This window comes from Siphateles boraxobius, unplaced genomic scaffold (genome assembly GCF_051911475.1).
Source record: "Siphateles boraxobius isolate OS27281-9 unplaced genomic scaffold, OSU_SipBor_1 130, whole genome shotgun sequence".
In the NCBI taxonomy this organism is placed as follows: domain Eukaryota; kingdom Metazoa; phylum Chordata; class Actinopteri; order Cypriniformes; family Leuciscidae; genus Siphateles; species Siphateles boraxobius.
This window is the reverse complement of record NW_027508734.1, coordinates 21236813-21254991: the sequence shown is the minus strand read 5'-3', so window position 1 is coordinate 21254991 and position 18179 is coordinate 21236813. Positions and strand designations below refer to the sequence as shown.

Sequence of the window (18179 nt, the reverse complement as noted above, 5' to 3'; positions counted from 1 at the left end):
TTGTGAAAATATTATTACATTTTAAAAAAAGTTACCTTCTATTTTATATTTTAAAATGCAATGTATGTCTGTGATGGAAGACTTTTCTTTCTCTTTTGGTCTTTCTCTCTCATAAATGCTCACAAATATTCACTCTCTCCATTAAACTCACACACTCAGGCTTAGGGGAAGGTCAACAGCTCAGGCCTCAGGGAAAGTCAGCTGCTGTGTGGGAGTTTCACTTTTTTGGCAATTTTTCTCAAAGTGTGACATTGAGTCATTACAGTCCCAAGAGTATGACTACTGACACAGCCTTACGGTACATGTCCACTGGTGCGGAAGAAGCCCACTCAATAGTGCTCAGAATGCTAGAAGCCTGTGTCTGTGTGTTGGTCCATAAAATATACAGCAAGTGTGTATAGTTTATGATTGCTGTCAGTACATACTGAACATAAATCATCATGTAATACTGTTCAAACGTTTAGGGTCAGTAAGAGTTTTCTTTTAAATCAATACTTTTATTTCAAATAATTATTGCTTGTTTGAGCTTTCTATTCATTGAAGAATTGCGTGATACTGAAGACTGGAGTAATGATACTGAAAATTCCACTTGAAAAACAGTTATTTTAAATCATTGTAATAATATTTCACATTAATACTGTTTTACAGTATTTTTGATCAAAGAAATACATCCCTGGTGAGCATGACCAATCTTACTGACCCCAAACTGTTGAATATTAGAGTACAGCACATGTACAACACTAATAGTTGTGCTTGCTTTATTTAGTGTGAGAGTGAGAGTAAAGTGTTACTGAACACTGGTGTGTATGGAGCAGAATTGTCAGATGGTGAAGCGCTTATGTGCTGCTGAGCAATTGCATGATGGATTGGGAAGAAGCAGAATGTGACTGAGAGAGCTACACCGCAGCTGTTAAGAGAGAGAGAGTCATGATTCTGCCTTCTCATTTCAATTCATGATAGAATCACAGTCAAATACCCATAGCCATTCACTGGTTGTGGTTAAAATCAGTGATGTTTACAGAAATTCAGCCCTTCAGCATACCAGCATTTCTTCTCCTTCTTCTGATATCTTTACATTTTTATTTTTGTCTTAGTACCTAAATCCCTCCATTATTAATTAGTCATGGAGATCCTATCATATGAAAAGTATATGCTCTTCACGGACAAAGTTTATTTGTCAAATGTGCAACAACACAGCAGAAATACTTCTTACACTCTTTTATAAGACCATCATTAAAGAAGTTTTAGATATAATGATATAATAATAGTAAATAAGTCTGTTAAAACTCTTTCAATATTCAATAAGTCTCTCTTTGATCATTCACTACAGCGCAGATTCAAATACTAAATTAATCATAAGTAAGAGTGACAAATACTCTCTTAATTCCAAGCATCTTTTCAAATGTATAACATGTTTCTGAAGGATCCTTATATGGATTGGAAGTGTTTCCATCTGCTATAAATGAGATTTTATGCATTCCAAAGGAAAGGAAATTCCACCACTATTGGGAATGGGATGAAATTTGGCATAACACTTTAATTAATTACATATTCATGATGTTTTTCCACTCATTTGGGCTGCATTTTTAATAATACGGCACAGAACTGCAGTTAATGTCTCAAACTTTTAGAATTTCAGGATGTAAACCCTTATGAAAACAAGTTTCTACATCCTGAGGAACTCAATTAATGTTTTAGGAGAAACAACAAAATAAAGCTTTTTTTGTTTACTCTTTTAAATATGTTTTCCTTTCACATGCATCCATAAAATATGAAGAATACATAATGCATATCTAGTGATGTATAATATTAACAAAAGTTGCATAAACATCAGCGAGTCTTTCCTCTTACATTCATTGACATGTTGTTCTGCCTAGCAACTATAAAGATAGATTGACCCCTGAAGCCTAATGGGTAATGACAGGGGATTCTGCATTCAGAGAGTGTGTGTGAGTCAGTTGCTTCGCAGCATCGCAAATGCACTCTGACATCCACCAAGGCTGTGCCATAATTCAGATGACACAGCTGGTGATTGGTGCACTGGTATCGATTTAAAAACCAACTGCTCTAAAATTAGAGTCTCCTCACATCTGTGACAGGGACAGGCACAATCAGCAGGGCATTCTGGACCTTGGACTCGTTTGACAGATTGTGGCCTAGTAGAGTGGAAGGCCATAATAACAGACACATTCCCAAGCACATTCCTCACAAAGCCTCACCCTTAATTTCATTAGACTGTGTGGAATGTCAAAGCACAGGAGGTCTTCATTCTCCCCCCACACCAAGAAGAGAGGAAGAGAAAGAGTAGGAGAGAGGGGGAAACGGAAATGAAAAACACAAGGGGTCTTACTGCTGCCCTCAGGTCAAGGCACCTGTATACATGCACAAGCTAAAAAACACAAGACGCTATATGAGTATCAAATTGTATCAAACTTAAATGTTTAATAATTATATCAAAGTCACTCACTTAATCTTAAGTGAGTAACAATCTTATTCGTTTTCTCTATGAAGGAATTTTGAAGATTTTTTTATCATACCATACAAATTATATAAAATTATGTAGTTTAATTAGAGGCATAGTTTTCTGGAACAAAAATGAATGAATGAACAATTAGGTCATCAACATGAATCTTAAGCTACCACAAAAACTAGAGTATGTCGTAACTTATATAACAGAGTCAAAGACTATATTCCAATGAATTATATCCACTATAAAATACCTCAATGTTGTGTAGGGATTTTAATCAATTAATCTTTTTCAAATCAGTTCATTTATAAGAACTGCCTGAATGAACCAATAGACATGAAAGAGAGGAGTATTTTAGGATGAATCGATTCACTACTGTCATGGGTAGGTTCAGGGAAGACAGAAGATGAGGGTCGATTCCAAACTTACTTTAATGATAAGGCACGAAAACAGGCAAACAGGAGCGACACCGTGTAAACATGTAACATTGAGTGTATCACACAAACAATACCGGACACTTAACAGAAAACAGGCAGGAACTTAAATACACAATGATTATTACATTAACGACAGGAAGCTGTGAGGAAGGTGATTAGTGTCCATGGGAACAGATTGTGGCGGGAAACACAGACAGGGAAACACACGCGAGAAAATCAAAAACAAACTGAAAGAGACTGAGCCTATTGGTGACAACTACATTAGCACTTCTTGTTTCATTGGCCTGAATTTAGTCGGGGGTTTTTTTTTTTTGGTTAATGGTCTGAAATGAGGCCTATGGTTAACACAAGCTCAAGATACATACAGTACATTTTAAAATTCATTAGTAATACCCCCTTATGATTTAAAAAAAAGCATTTACTTGTCTTGAACATGGCGGTTGCTAAGTGGGAATACAGAGGTTGTTGGGGACATTAAACATCATCACACCAAACAGGTAAACTCATCTACACACTAGTCTGCTTTCACACCCACATTGTGTTTCGTAATCACACTCTTGCAAACTATTCTGACTCAAATGTTCAGGGAAAAAATGTTTGGTCACACTTTAGATTAGGGTCCAATTCTTACTATTAACTACGACTTTTGCCTCAAGCTACTGCTAATTACTGCTTATTAATAGTTAGTAAGGTAGTTGTTAAGTTTAGGTATTATTGGGTAGGATTAAGGGATGTAGAATATGGTCATGCAGAATAAGGCATTATTATGTGTTAAAGTGTTACCTAAAGACTAAAAGAGTTGTCGGTGGTGGTTATGTTGAAGTGCAGCGACTGTGGTTTAGTTTGTTTATAGCCTATATTTAGCTTTTTACTTCTGCCGATTGTATTTAGCTTCAAAGTTTTTAAAAGCCGTGCTAATATCATGTTGAACAAAACTAATTTTTAACAAAACAAATTAACTTTCTAATCCAAAAGCCAAATGGAAAAATCATAAAGGGATTTTGGCGAGGGAACACACTTCAGGGTTAAACTATATAATTACTTTATCACTGGAGCACTCTATGATTTCACAGGCATACAATCATCAAAGTGATCCCACAAAGCAAGGTCAAACATTTATTAATTGAGTATATAATGGGTTAATCCATTCCATAAGGCTTCTAGTCTTGCAAGGAATACATGAAAAGAAAACACCACAATGTACATATGTTTCTCTACATGCATACATATATACATGTGTGACTCAGTGTGAGTTGGATTAAAGGTTCACTGCAGCGCTCTGGTGTGTTTGGATGGGCCGGTGGGCTCTCAGATGATCAATGGCATCATTGATTCGCAAGCAGCTGGTCAGAGAGGATGAGCTTTAATCACCAACATTAATTAGCCTCTCCTTTCATCTTAGCCTGCTGGGCACTGGAACAACACTTTATCTTTTACGCTCTCGTTTTATCTTCTCTGCTTCTTTCTCTCCTCTGGAACCCCCTACTCTTTCACTCGCACCTTCTTTTTCTTTTCTTTATTTCTGTTTTGCAAGATGTTTGCTCCAACTCACTTATTAAAACCAGCTGTTGGTGTCATGATTCACTTCATTCCTGATGAGGGCGCGGCTCAGATATTCAAGTACTGGGGTGGTAGGGTGTCTCTCTTCTTTTGCACACATCTCAGAAAAACCTCCCTTATACTGTTCAATACAACATCTGGGAATGATTACTAAGGGTCCATGATAAGAAAAACAACGTACTCACAGATATGGATCTACTTTATGTTGGGATAAAACTGATGAATTTACTTAAAAAGTAGTTACTAAACAAAGCATATTTAGAAGATATAAGAGGAGGTACAGACGTCAACAGCAAGGGGTGGGTGGGGGGGCAAATCAGACATTTGCTGATTAACTGCACAGTACAAGAGCCAGACAGCTACATAAATCTACACCCTTTCACCTGTCCAACAGTCATCAATTCACTCCGCTGGTAGCTGTTAAATTTAATAAACATAAGCTGTAGGCTTTTTTGGTGGCAGACCAAATACTGAAAACTGTAATAATATTTCAAATACTGTTTCAAATACAGTTTTTTTTTAAATGTAGCCTTGGTGAGCATAAAAAACTTTTAAGTTTTTTAAGGTGAGTATTAAAAAAATCTTACTGACCCCAAACTTTTGAATGGCACTGTATATATAACAATATGTACCTCATTCTGCCTTTTCACATCAAGAAACAGTTCTCTTGTTCACTTGTTGCTTCTTCTGTGGAAGCACATTATCTACAGTACACAAAAATAAATGAATAACTAAGTAAAAATACAACAAAATGCTGAAATAAATAAATAAAACTAATTACAAATAAAGTGTCTATTTAAACCAAGTGCAAATAGCCCATCTTGTTGGCAGATGCCATTTACACTGACTCTGCCAAACAATTGTCTGATTAAGCCAGACAAAATTACAAAAGAAATCCCACTGATAGCAGAATCAGTGGCACGAAGAGCAAGGTAAGTGCTGTTAGCTTTTGGTTGTAAGCTGACCCGAGTTTCCGATCTCATTCTTCTTTCTTTTTCCTACCACATATCACCTCGGAGAGGATTTTATATTAAATACAAATTAAATAAATATTTATAAAAGTGGAAATAACGGGTATAGAATAGTGGAAATAAAGTGAGGGACAGGGACATTTAACCTCCCAATAAGGTGGTATCCATTTATATATCATTTTAATATAAATATATGCACTGTATATGTTGTTGTTATTATTAATAAATATCTGTCTATATAATAATATTTAAGATTGATTGAATCAGCCATTGAAAAACCCCTATTAGTTGACAAATGCGAATACTGCAGAGGATGTGTCCCGTCTCCCTAGATGTGTCCCCCATGGTGGTTACAATCCTGGCTATGATTACTGATTCAATCTGAAATCCAATGAGAAAAAGATCCCTGCATTGCCTGGAGACTGTCTCACTCTACAGTAGTAACAATAGCTTACTGAATGAAAACATGGCAGGAGACTGCAGTGTAGTGTACACTTAATCCCACAGATCAGGGGAAGCAAACACTCTTGAGGCATTAGCAGAGAGGAAGTTGAGTCTTGAGTGTTGACGGAACCATACCAGTTTGAGTAAGATAAATTATGTAGCTTGTAATATTTCCATTCAGAGAATGACGCAGTTTTGGAAAGAGGGAGAATAGGAATGTGAAGGCTGGAAGAAAGAGTCACACATAACTCTAATAGAGCTAAAACTTTCTCATTCTATTTCCTGCTTTTATTACGCTGGCTTAGAAATATAACTGCATAAACTGTGGGGTTTACTTATTTACATCTGGGTGGAGATGGATGCCAAAGAAGCTGTTTCATTAATTGAAGAAATCATGTTCACTACTAAAGTAATCTTACTGAAAGCCTGACTCGTGAGAAAAATCAACACATACCACATTACGGCACCTGCTGTCCAACTATATACACACGTCATTCTGCAGTTTGGTGATATACGGTACAGGGCATGTTTCTGTCATATATCATATTAACAAGCCTCTATTTCAATATTTTAAAGTACCTTGGAAAATTGCAGCACATAAAGCTCAAGGTCACTAACTAAGAAATGTTCAATTGGAAGAGTTGCTTCAAACAGGCTACATAAATCGAGATAAAATGACTTTAAAATATTGTGGTTGAGAAACCTCCATCTTCTCAAAAAGAACACGGACTTCACTTGCTTACCGTACACTGGAACTACAGTCTCTTATTTCCCTCTCTCCATACTTTACCAGCACAACTCTGCATGAGACAGAAAGTGAGAGGTGATGGGTGTGTGTGTGTGTGTGTGTGTGTGTGTGTGTGTGTGTGTGTGTGTGTGTGTGTGTGTGTGTGTGTGTGTGTGTGTGTGTGTGTGTGTGTGTGTGTGTGTTTGTGCCACTGTAACATCAATTGGAGTTAATTAAATCATATGGCAAGTTAACTCAGCCCGTGCCGGTGCCACTCAAAGCCCAAGAGTAAGCGCAGTTTTGAGGTCCACCCAAACTTCATTAATGTTACTGCCCCCCAAGTGTGGTCTTCTCCACTACACGTTCCCCCATAAGGGAACAAGCTCACTACTATGTGGATTTAAAGAACCCTGTTCCACACAGCATGGCAGGCCTAATCAAATTAACAGGCTCTTATTTATTGAATGTTGCTCTCAAGGTGACCCCAAACAGATCAAAAGACATCACTGCACTCAAATACAGCAATGATGCACAGTGAGTTGGAGTAGAGGAATGTGTTTAAACTCTTCTTTAAATGGTATGAAAGTATGCTTTGTGTAGTTTGGTCTCAAAAGTTTGAGTGTAGATAGAGAAAGTAGTAAAACTCTGCCCTCTGCAGGATACTATGAGAAATACGTCCAAGCTGATTGAGCATCACATCACACTCATAAATTGCATCACATGTAGTCTTCTTAAGACAGATTATTTCATTATCTTGGACTAATAATCTAATGTTTTTTATTTAACATCTAACATATATTTAATGCACAAGATTTGTGTCTCATTTTGTGCCATTGTGTAAGAAAATATGGTTGGAATGACCTGGAAACATATCACAGAGTGTGGGTTTTACACTTGAATATGCCTAATATGATATCAAGGCATGTCATAAACATCTCTCTAGCCATAAAAAGTAATGTAAATTTACTTAAGATGATGTTAATCTATTATTTTAGGATGTAAAAAGGCTGAAAGATGCATTTTAAAGGGATAGTCCACACAAAAATAAAATTGTGCCATCATTTTCTCACCCTTATGTCATTTCAAAACCGTATGACTTTCTTTTCCTGCAGAACACAAAATAATTTATTTTTAAAGAATGTCGGTAACCAAACAGCTTCGGTTCCCATTTAATTTTTTGTCTATATGATGTAAACTGTTAGGTTACCAACATTCTTCAAAATGTATTTATTTTAGTCATACAGGTTTAGAATAAAATAATGCTGAGTAAATGACAACACAATTTTCATTTTTGGGTAAACTAACCCTTAAGGCATAAAACTGAAACCTTCCATCTGAGATAATTTGGCACCATGCAGTCATTTTACATTATAAAGTAGTAACATCCAACTAACAAGTAATTCGCCACATATTTCCTTGCAAAAGCCATTTTTTCCCCTGACTCTAAACATAATCACAACATTGTTTCTGTGAGTGTCTGTGTGATAATCATTAAACATGCATCCATTTTAAGCACAAAAATGGGGAGCGAGGAATAATCTCCTGCTTTCTTCTAAAACCCAAGTACTAAACTCAGTGCAAACCAGACTCAAATTAATCATGATAGGCTCTAATAACTTAAATGATCAAGTATTGTTTAAGTGAATAATCAATCCAAAAGGACTATAAATCTGGCCAATAATAAGTGAAGCAGAAATGCTACAGCATCAGATAACCTGTGAACTTCAAAGTGACAGCATATTTTTCCCCATAATTGCTTTAGCACTTGCTTAAGGGAATAGTCGATATCTGCTTGACTCTATATGGCTCTCACTTCATCTGCTTTATTTTGTGTTCCTTTGTTCCTCCTCCTACACCTCTTTCTGTATCTAATTCACTCCCTCTCTGTCCTCTTACACTTCCTCTTTCTCTCTCACACACACAGAAGCATCCAATGACGTGCTCTGGCAGGAGATCACAGGACAGCGGCCAGTGTATTTACTGACTGAAGTAGGTCCAGACAACAGCCCACTGGTCAGCTCAGCTCAGCCTCTTTAAAAGGTTTCCATTAGACCCCATCACTTCCTTTAAACTCCTCCGGAGCTTTCTGTCAGAAAGGGACCTTAGACAAACTCTTTCCTTATTTAATGGAATTTGGCCGAGGATGCATGCAGGCAATGCAGGAAGCATCCCGCCACAGGTAGAGAACAAAAATAGCAGCTCTGATCCTAATGGGGCACAGCAGAGGGGATGGACCATGATGAATCAAGCCTGAGGGTGCAGGGCTTCACTGGGTACAAAACACACAGCTCCAGACAAAGAAAAAACACTGTTTGCTCATGAACACTACTTATCAAGTATATACTTTATAAACCCCTCCATGGCTAGTACATGATGTCCCAAAAACATTCATTGCGCTCTTTACACATATTCAATCAATTTATTTAAGTGTAAAATGATTCATACTGATGTATATAAAACAAATTTCAGAAATAGAATACATGCCTAAAACGATCTTCCTTAATCAGGTCACTTTTCTCAAGTGTCATCATCCTCTTTTATCCCTCTCATCCTGTGGTCAGCTCTTATGAGCATGAAACAGGAAACCCCAGGCCTCTGGAAAGCAGAAGGAATATAGCTTGGGCACGTGTGAGTAAAACGATCAAGGGTTAGGTGAGTTACTGACACACAATTGTTCTCTTTAAAGGTGCCTGCACACCGAGTCCGAAATTTCCGCATTGTCTCAGTTCTCACGCATATATGTCGTGGCGCTCTCAGAGGCCAACACGGAAGAAAATTATTAGTTGAATAAAATTTTTTTTTTTTTTTTTGAACACAAAAAGTATTCTTGTCACTTGATAAACTTAAGGTTGAGCCACTGTATTCACATGGACTATTTTAACAATGTCTTTACTAACTTTACTGGGCAGGCAGATGAAATTACCTTGCAGCCTATGGAGGAGTGATCCAGCTCTCAGATTTCATCAAAAATAACTTAATTCGTGTTACGAAGATGAACGGAATTCTTAAGGGGTTGGAACAACATGAGGGTGAAAATTTACAAAAACTATAACGAAAACTCGTTTCAGACTTAATTCAAAGAAAAGTATCCAATTATTAGTATCCAATTAGTATCCAATTATTACCAAAAAGCAAATATAAGAATATGAGAATATGGTCAGAGTCAGAGTCAGTATTAGTATTAGTATCCAATTATTACCAAAAAGCAAAAACGCAAATATAAGAATATGAGAATATGGTCAGAGTCAGAGTCAGTAAAATTATGGCACAATGCTTAAATTATTAATGGTCCCAAAAATAAGCTTCATTTTCTTGAATGGCAAAAAAAAAAAAAAAACTTTTTTGAGTTTTGATTTTGAGTTGAAATATGACCTGGATATGTTCTTGTGTCCATTTTTACCTACACAAAATCAAGGGGGAAAATATTGCAAGCAAACATTTTAGCCATAATGCTGAGGAAAAGCTAAATAGATAAATAAATAATAAGTAAAGCAACAAACCTCAAAATATTTGCTACATCTACAGTTCACATTTCATTCACCTGCATGGTTGCTTTTTTTAAACCTCAAAACAGCCCTGTCATCCTCTCTTAGGTTCAGATATCACCCACACCAGTGGAGGTGTAAAAAGCTCCAAGGAGGAATGGATTTGTGAAGGTAAGTGATGCGGAATGCTTATTTTTGTTATTTGTCAGTCTCCTGTAAATAAGACATGCAGCATTCCCAGCCCAAAGCAGCTCAACATGGCTTTCGTCATCTTACAGTAGAACAGTCTTTCTCAGAATCAAGAGCTTATATGAATACACATGTATGCCTAAAGACATCCCCATCTTCAGAGCCGGCTGAAATGTGAATGGGAAAGATCTGATCTAGTATACACGGTGACGGTGTGTATATCCGCTCTCTCCCTCGCTCCCTTTGACGTCTTGTATCACTTTATCTACCCCCCACCCCCCTCTGTCTCTCATTCTTGTATGCTCTCTTCATTAAATAAAAAAATTCCCAAGAATCATTCCTCTTCTCCCCCCTCTGCCATCGGCCAACTGTGTTTCCATAGCAACAGACTAAAAGACTTGAATCCTCCGGCTCACACGGAATCAGTGGTGGCAGGCGCATTTCAGGGGCGACTGAACCTGTTGGTGTTTGATGTTGCATGTGTGCATGTGTGCAGTAAATGCAAGTGAAACTAAACCAATGCACGCACATTGCCATAATAAAGCCTCACTGAGTGCATAATGACACGTAATGATATAATACATCATTTTGAGGAATGAAACACCAGGGTTGGAAATGACAAGTTGGTCTCACTGCTCTGTTTTCAAGGCATCCCGCAAACGGCTACATGTGCTTGGTCTATATTAATAAACTAACAGCATTTACTTTGAAAACACATGTAAATTAATGAGTTAGATAATCTATAATGACAGAAATCAATACAGAAGTATGGAAGGCAGTACACACACGGTAAACATGTACACGCCTAATCCACTCACAGCGACCTGCTCGCAGACATAGAGCTTGTCGTAAATCAAAATTCCATCAATCGGCTCTGAGCTTTGATTTTTCCCCCGACCTTCTAAATGTCCATGCGAAATGTATGACGGTTTGGAGTAATGGCACATCCTCAGGCACGTTTCTAAGCTTCATTTTACACATTCAAGACCCAATAAATGATCAGTGGCTCCAAATCCACTTAGTTTATTAAAACCTAAAGAAAAAATGCTTTTCATAAGAGCATGTAGTAAGCTACATCTCAAAAGAACAGCATGTTCTACAGAGCAAGAATAGAGCATTTCGTATCCAGCCTTGTTATTCCCCGGCGTAAACAATAGTGTTAGTGCTAAAAGGGGTCTAAGCTTAAATATAGTTTTAGACTCAAATACGCAGCATGTCTCGGTTCCATCTGTACGTCCAAGATGTTTGTGCAGTGATGTGTATGTTTGAGTTTAGGGGCATTTAGGGTTTGTTCTGGTGGCAGGCAAGGACATAGAAGTAGGTGGTAGAGGGGGAGGGGTGATATCTGGCGGCACAACGGTTCACAATGACTGCGTTCTTCTTAGAGAGCAACATCTCTCCAGACACAGCAGATACTGTAGCACCTGCTTGTCCATTGGTGGCATATGCCTGGCAAAAGTGCATTAGCAGCTGATCTGGTGTCCTGAAATGATGTTGTTTGTTTTCTTGCTTGTTTGCCTGTTGTGCTTATTGCATTAGATTCACTGCAATGTGTAAGAGTTTGGATACTATTTTTATTGATTTTCAGTTCTGAAGAGGAAATTGGACACAGTTATTGAGATATTAAATATATGCTCCCTCCAAATACTGATTGAGTGGTGTGTATGCTGCGCCAGCAAAGTCCTTATTCACTGCTGGGAGTCCTTCATAAAAAAATCCGCCATCAGACTAAATCAAGCACATGGATGATGACTGAATGTTGTGAGAATTTCAAAATCTTCAGAATAGATTTTTATTGGCCAAAATTTGACGGGCAGAGAAAGAAAGAAAGAAAGAAAGAAAGAAAGAAAGAACTTATGTTTTTGTCAAGACTTTTCTATATGCTTCTATTTGTTTCACTAATGAAAATAATTTCTAACAAAGCTGAAGCAAAATGAACCATATGCGCCTTTAAGCAACACACACGCTGCGTTTTCCCTACTATATAGTATTAAAACAATAAGCCAATAAGAGTAGTTTGTAATACATAGCATTAAAAAAACGAAGTACCCGGCTAACACACTACTTCCGCTGAGATTCTGTTGTATGCATTCAATGGACACTTTACTATCTCATGAGGCCACGGGAGAGGATATTATGAATGGCAGTAAAGGAACGCAACTGACGCTGGTTGGTCATGTGATAGTAATAACATGGAGGATGTAGTACTTTCAAATTTCGTCCATACCTATATTCATTCTATATACAAAATACTTTTTTAATGGTTGTAAAGTGCTTCAAAATTAAATGTAGTTGGCCTACCTATTCACACAGTATGTAATTTTGGACACACCAACAGTGTTTTGTTTCTGAATAAATGATTTAATGAATCACAGCTACTTGTTTAATTACCGAACGAATCAGTGTTTTTGAACAAATCAGTTGAGTGAATGATTCACTCAAAAACAGTTCCTTGTAGCCACCTACTGGTGTAAAGATGTAACCTGCAGGCTTACCATCGGTCTGGATCACCTAAACATGGACAAGTGGAGTGATACAAACTGAAACTCCTAGAGCTATTTTAGGATTGTAAATATGTCTCAGTACATGATACTTAATGAAAACTTCAAAACAGTTATTATTAAAGCATGAAACCTGTGAGGAGAAATGGCTGATTACATTTGACAAAGCCAGAGAAGAGCAGGCCAACGACTCAACCTCTCATGTCTCCCAGTGAGCATCCCAACCCGATCTCTTCCTCAGCCACAGTAGGCTGTTCTAAATTATTGACCCATGTTCTTTTGTCCCACATAATTCAGAAGCTATTTTGCATTTAAAGACAGATGAAGGAGTTGGTGGTTTGCTCTGAATAATTCATCATGGCCTCTGTTTGACAGTCCTTATCGGGATCTCTCCTCAGAGAGCATTTTTCTTTCCTAATAAAGTTGCAGTAATGAGACAAAAACTAGCATATAATGATGCCAGTCATTGGAAACCTTTGCACATTTTGACCACATCTATGTAAAGCTGTATATGTGTGTGTGTGTGTGTGTGTGTGTGTGTGTGTGTGTGTGTGTGTGTGTGTGTGTGTGTGTGTGTGTGTGTGTGTGTGTGTGTGTGTGTGTGTGTGTGTGTGTGTGTGTCTTCATTTCCATGTTTAGCTTTCATCCACTTAAAATTCTGCAGTCAAAACATCCAGGCCACCCTTGACATGAGGATGGTGATGTGTTGATCCCATGTGGAGGCTGTCTTTTGAAGTGATACATGATTGATGCCACTGACAGTACTACACTTACATCCAAATACACTTATTTTTATCTTCTTTATCCCTCTCTCTCTCTCTCTCTCTCTCTCTCTCTCTCTCTCTCTCTCTCTCTCTCTCTCTCTCTCTCTCTCTCTCACACACACACACACACACACACTACTTCTTTCTCACAGAAATACTCCGTCTTAGCTTCCCACATTTTTTAATCTTCTTCAACTCTCTGATGACCGTTTGCAGTTTTATTACCTTTACACGTCTCCCGTTGATTCTACATCACTGTCAAATTAGCTTGGCACACTTATCCCTATTCCTGCAAAGGGAATTTCCCTCTTTTCCATTAAGCTCAGCCCATAAGCCAAAATTCCCCACACACTTCTGAAAAAAAGTGATTTTCTTTTTAGTTAGAAATACTCTATTTGTCTTGAGGGAATACTACAAAGTAACCCATCAGGGGTGGATAAAGTGGAACAGGAAGAGATTTGGCCATCAATGGAAGCCAATCAGCAGTTCCCAGATGAACCTGTGAGGATAAGCCAACAGAAAACTCTCCCTTTAGCGAACTACACTACCTTTTAAAGGTTTTGGATCTGTGAGATATTTTAAGTCTTTAAGGCTGAATTTATTTTATTAAAAATAGAGTAAAAAGTAATATTGTAATATATTATTACAATTTATAATGCATTACTATGTAATTTTTTCCTGTGATGGCAAAGTTACATTTTCCACAGCCATTATTCCATTCCTTCAGAAATCATTCTAATAAACTAATTTGCTGCTCAAGAAACATTTTGTCTTATTATCAATGGTGAAAACAGTTGTGCTGATTAATATTTTAGTGGAAGCTATGATACATTTTTTCAGAATTCTTTGATGAATAGGAAGTTTGCAACAACGTAGAAATCTTTACTATTACTTTTGACCAGAATACGTGCAAAATAAAAAGTATTCATTTCTTTCAACAACAAAAAAAGTAACAATCCCAAACTTTTGAATGACAATATATAAAAAAGATGTGATTTATCAAGCAATTCAAGCTAATGGAGTGAGAAACAAAAGGCTGTTGCTTAGGCCATTTAACTGACTTCTATTCATGCCAGGAAAATAAAAATCCTATTACCACACTCATTCATTCTCGGCATGTGTCACATCTCAGCATGTGTAGCATATGCTGCATAATGTATAAGATGATTCAGGGATCTTATGATCATAATATAGCATAATTTCCTCTTTCAGTGAGAAAAGCTTAGTATTGATCTTTATCATCCAAATAAGTGCTCTCAGTCTGGTACGTGTGACATATTCGCCATTCCATCATTAGCTTTATGATTGGTCATCTGTAGTTATTCACTTGAGCAGTCCTGGATTAGAGGCCAGACAGGCTTTAAATTTCCCTGGCCATCAGCCCCATCTACATCCTTCACATCAATAATGAATTAACTTATGTGAACTGGAATGAGACCACTTCTAATTTTAGCTACTATAAAGTCTCCTCACGTACAGGCTGCCGACTGCCACTTTAGGGTTGCCCCTCTATCAGGATTCTAACACACGTACAAATACACACAGGAACATACGGACCAACTATCTTGGTCGATGCAGCAATTACATGTCAACAGGGAAAAATCACTCCAACAAAAGCGGTGGCAGTTGCCGAAGCTCAGGGGAGGAGAGGTTAATTACTCCACAAATGGCTAAAGCAAATGACTAAAGACTACATCAAGCACCTAGGCATCCCTAAGAGAATAGACAGAGTGGCCATCTGGATAAAGTATTCGCATGTACAGGTGTTGGTACGTCCATTTAATGGGGGCTGCAGCCACCTGCCTTTCATCTTAGAATTTTAAATATCTTACAAATCTGTGGTTGTGTGATCTCTCTTCATGTGTACTGAAAGCAGTAGCTACAGCTACATCCACCAATCTACCTACCTACACAACAACCACTGGCTCTGCACCCCTATGTGAAGCTTGCATTCTGCAAGTGAACAGTGCCTTGTGGTGGCATCCCAAAGAGGCACAAAATCACTTTCACAGGCCTTTACCTTGAGTCATCCAAGCTGGTGGAATGACCTGCCTCTCTCAACCCGAGCTGCTAAGTCTTTAGCCATTTTCAAGAAACTGGTGAAGACACATCTTTTTCGTCAACACTTACTATTCTATATCTATTAAAAAAATTAAAATAGAAACTTGCTACGTGTACTGTGCTAGAATAACTAGGTCTAGTCATCAGCATTCGCATATTGCTGCCCTATTGTTGGTTTGATTGCTTCTATTGCTCTCCTCATTTGAAAATGTCTCTGGATAAAAGCGTCTGCTAAATGATTAAATGTAAATGTAACCTACTTATCTACCTACCCACCCATCTATCTACCAGTGTACCTATCCATCGACCTACTGACCTGTCTACCCATCAATCTTTTTCCCTACCTATCTACCCCTCTATCTACTAACCCAGCTGACCTATCTACCTACCTTTCTACGATCTGTCTATCTGTATGTCTGTCTATTTATCCCTACCTACAGTACCTGACTATAAACATTTAAACTTCAGATCTTCATAAACATACTTTAGAACTTTCAAACATTAAAAAAACTAGACAAACTTTGCTCTTGTAGTTAAAAATACATTCATATTAATTTCAGTTAGTTTTAATTCTACTTCCTAACATTCAAATTTAAAACACAACCTCAATTCTACTACCTCAATTCAAATTTAGAAACTGAAAAGGCATTCTCAGTTAAATTCTCAATGATACCTGGTACAGCGTTTAAGTTAGTGTGTGTCTATTTTTCGGAGATAAAGAAGTCAGAGTCATAAATATCGATGTTTGTCTAAAACTAATGTTTGTGTCGCAGCTCTTTTAAAACACTATATTGCAGTGCATTAGCCCAATGCTGGATTTCCAAAACTGGTGGTATTGCTGCCAGAGAGACCTCCCTCCCCCTACACAACTCTCTTTTATAAGTGCACATGAGATGACCAGGGCCAGGCAAGCGGCTTTCAGATCACCGCAGATTCACGGGGATATCATGGTTTTTAGGGCTTGAATCAAGCAGCTTACACGTTGAATTTGTGAGATTACTCTTCTAATTTTTCACTAAAACAAACCACTCAGCTCCGAAATATGGAATGTTTTTAAGTTTTTCCGAGTGAAACCCAACTCAGATCTCATTGAACAATTGTCGGCTCTGGGTCACATGTATGACACTTTTACTGGCAGCTCGATTTAACTCATCTGTTAATGGTGTGGGATCTCACACATCCATACACACACATGCAAATACAGCATGTTCACAAACACATACACACAGGCATATGCCTCTGGTGCTTAATAGCTCCACTCCTCCACATCTCTGACGTCAGCAAGTTCTACACATACTCACGTGACTCACACTTTTGCTTTGCACATCACATGATCAGAGAGGTAATCTGATATCATCTGGCAGTTGGGAATATGAATGGGGACATGCCACCTACTGTGCTGCTGTCTGTCAGCCTGTGCTTCGGGGCTAAAGCATATAAAAGAAAATCTGTCCAATGTATTTTGTTCTGCTGCCTAATAAAATTTAAACAGCCTAATATGACACTCTGGGTCCTCAGGACTGTTATTCTTGGTGTCTGTAAACCCAACTGCATCATGATAATGTCTCTGCCAGGAAAGGAAGATAAAGACGACCGTGAATACACAGAAATGGACATCTAAATATATTTTACACTATTTAGTAGTACAATGCAGGGCTACAAATGAACTCCACTCCAATGAAATGTCTATTGTTGTCTTGGATCAATGAAAAGGTCTTAAGCTAAATAGACTAATCGTTACTAATTGATGTGGGCACAGTGCTAGTGACCTAATGCCGAACAAACGCTGTAAACAATTCATGAGATTTGATGTCATGCAGACCTGATGGACTGGTGCAAGATAGAGTCTGTGAGCTGGTGGCCTGTTATTGGTGGCGAGGTCAGTTATGTCCAGAAGCCATTTTCCCCACTGCTCTATTTAAGTTAGACATGTAGCCGTAAATTATAGATCGATGCAGTGCTATGTTATGCTTTGTTCTGATACAAGTGAACATCTCCAATTGAATACAAAAACTAGACTCTCGTGTTAAGTAAATCTCAGGAGGGAGAAGAATAAGAAAGAATTTCCATCTACATCTATATTTCACACCACCTCGGGACATGGAAACAGTGAGTACACTGACAACACAGTCATGATCAAACACTTATATTCAGGTTAGGATGGATTATTTTAAGATTGCTTTATAGAAACATTTTGGCCAAAAATAAATGTTCTGCCGTTATTTATTTGCCCCTGTGTTGTACCAAATCGTGTGCCTTTTTCTATTTTCGTAAGCACAAATAAGGAGAAATATATAAACAGATTGTCACTGGTGACTTTTTTCCATGTGATTACAAAGGCTTTCAAGCTTCAGAAAGCATGCAAAAGCATCCTAAAACAATCATAAAAGTCATCCACATGCACTATATTCAAAGTTTTCTGAAGCGATATGACTACTTTTTGTGGGGAACATTATTCACTGAATCCTAAATTGAAATTCCTTTCTCTATTTAGCATGCCCATGAAAGTTCATGAGAGAAGTAGCATTGTCTGGGTTGTAAACAAATCCATTTTTGAGAATTTTTTTTTATTT

General features: G+C 37.7%; 1 protein-coding gene across 11 annotated transcripts in view; it reads right to left on the bottom strand.

Annotated features, from left to right (window-relative positions):
* Positions 1 to 18179, bottom strand: part of tjp1a (tight junction protein 1a) — a 134636-nt gene that overhangs the window by 100786 nt on the left and 15671 nt on the right. The window lies entirely within an intron of this gene.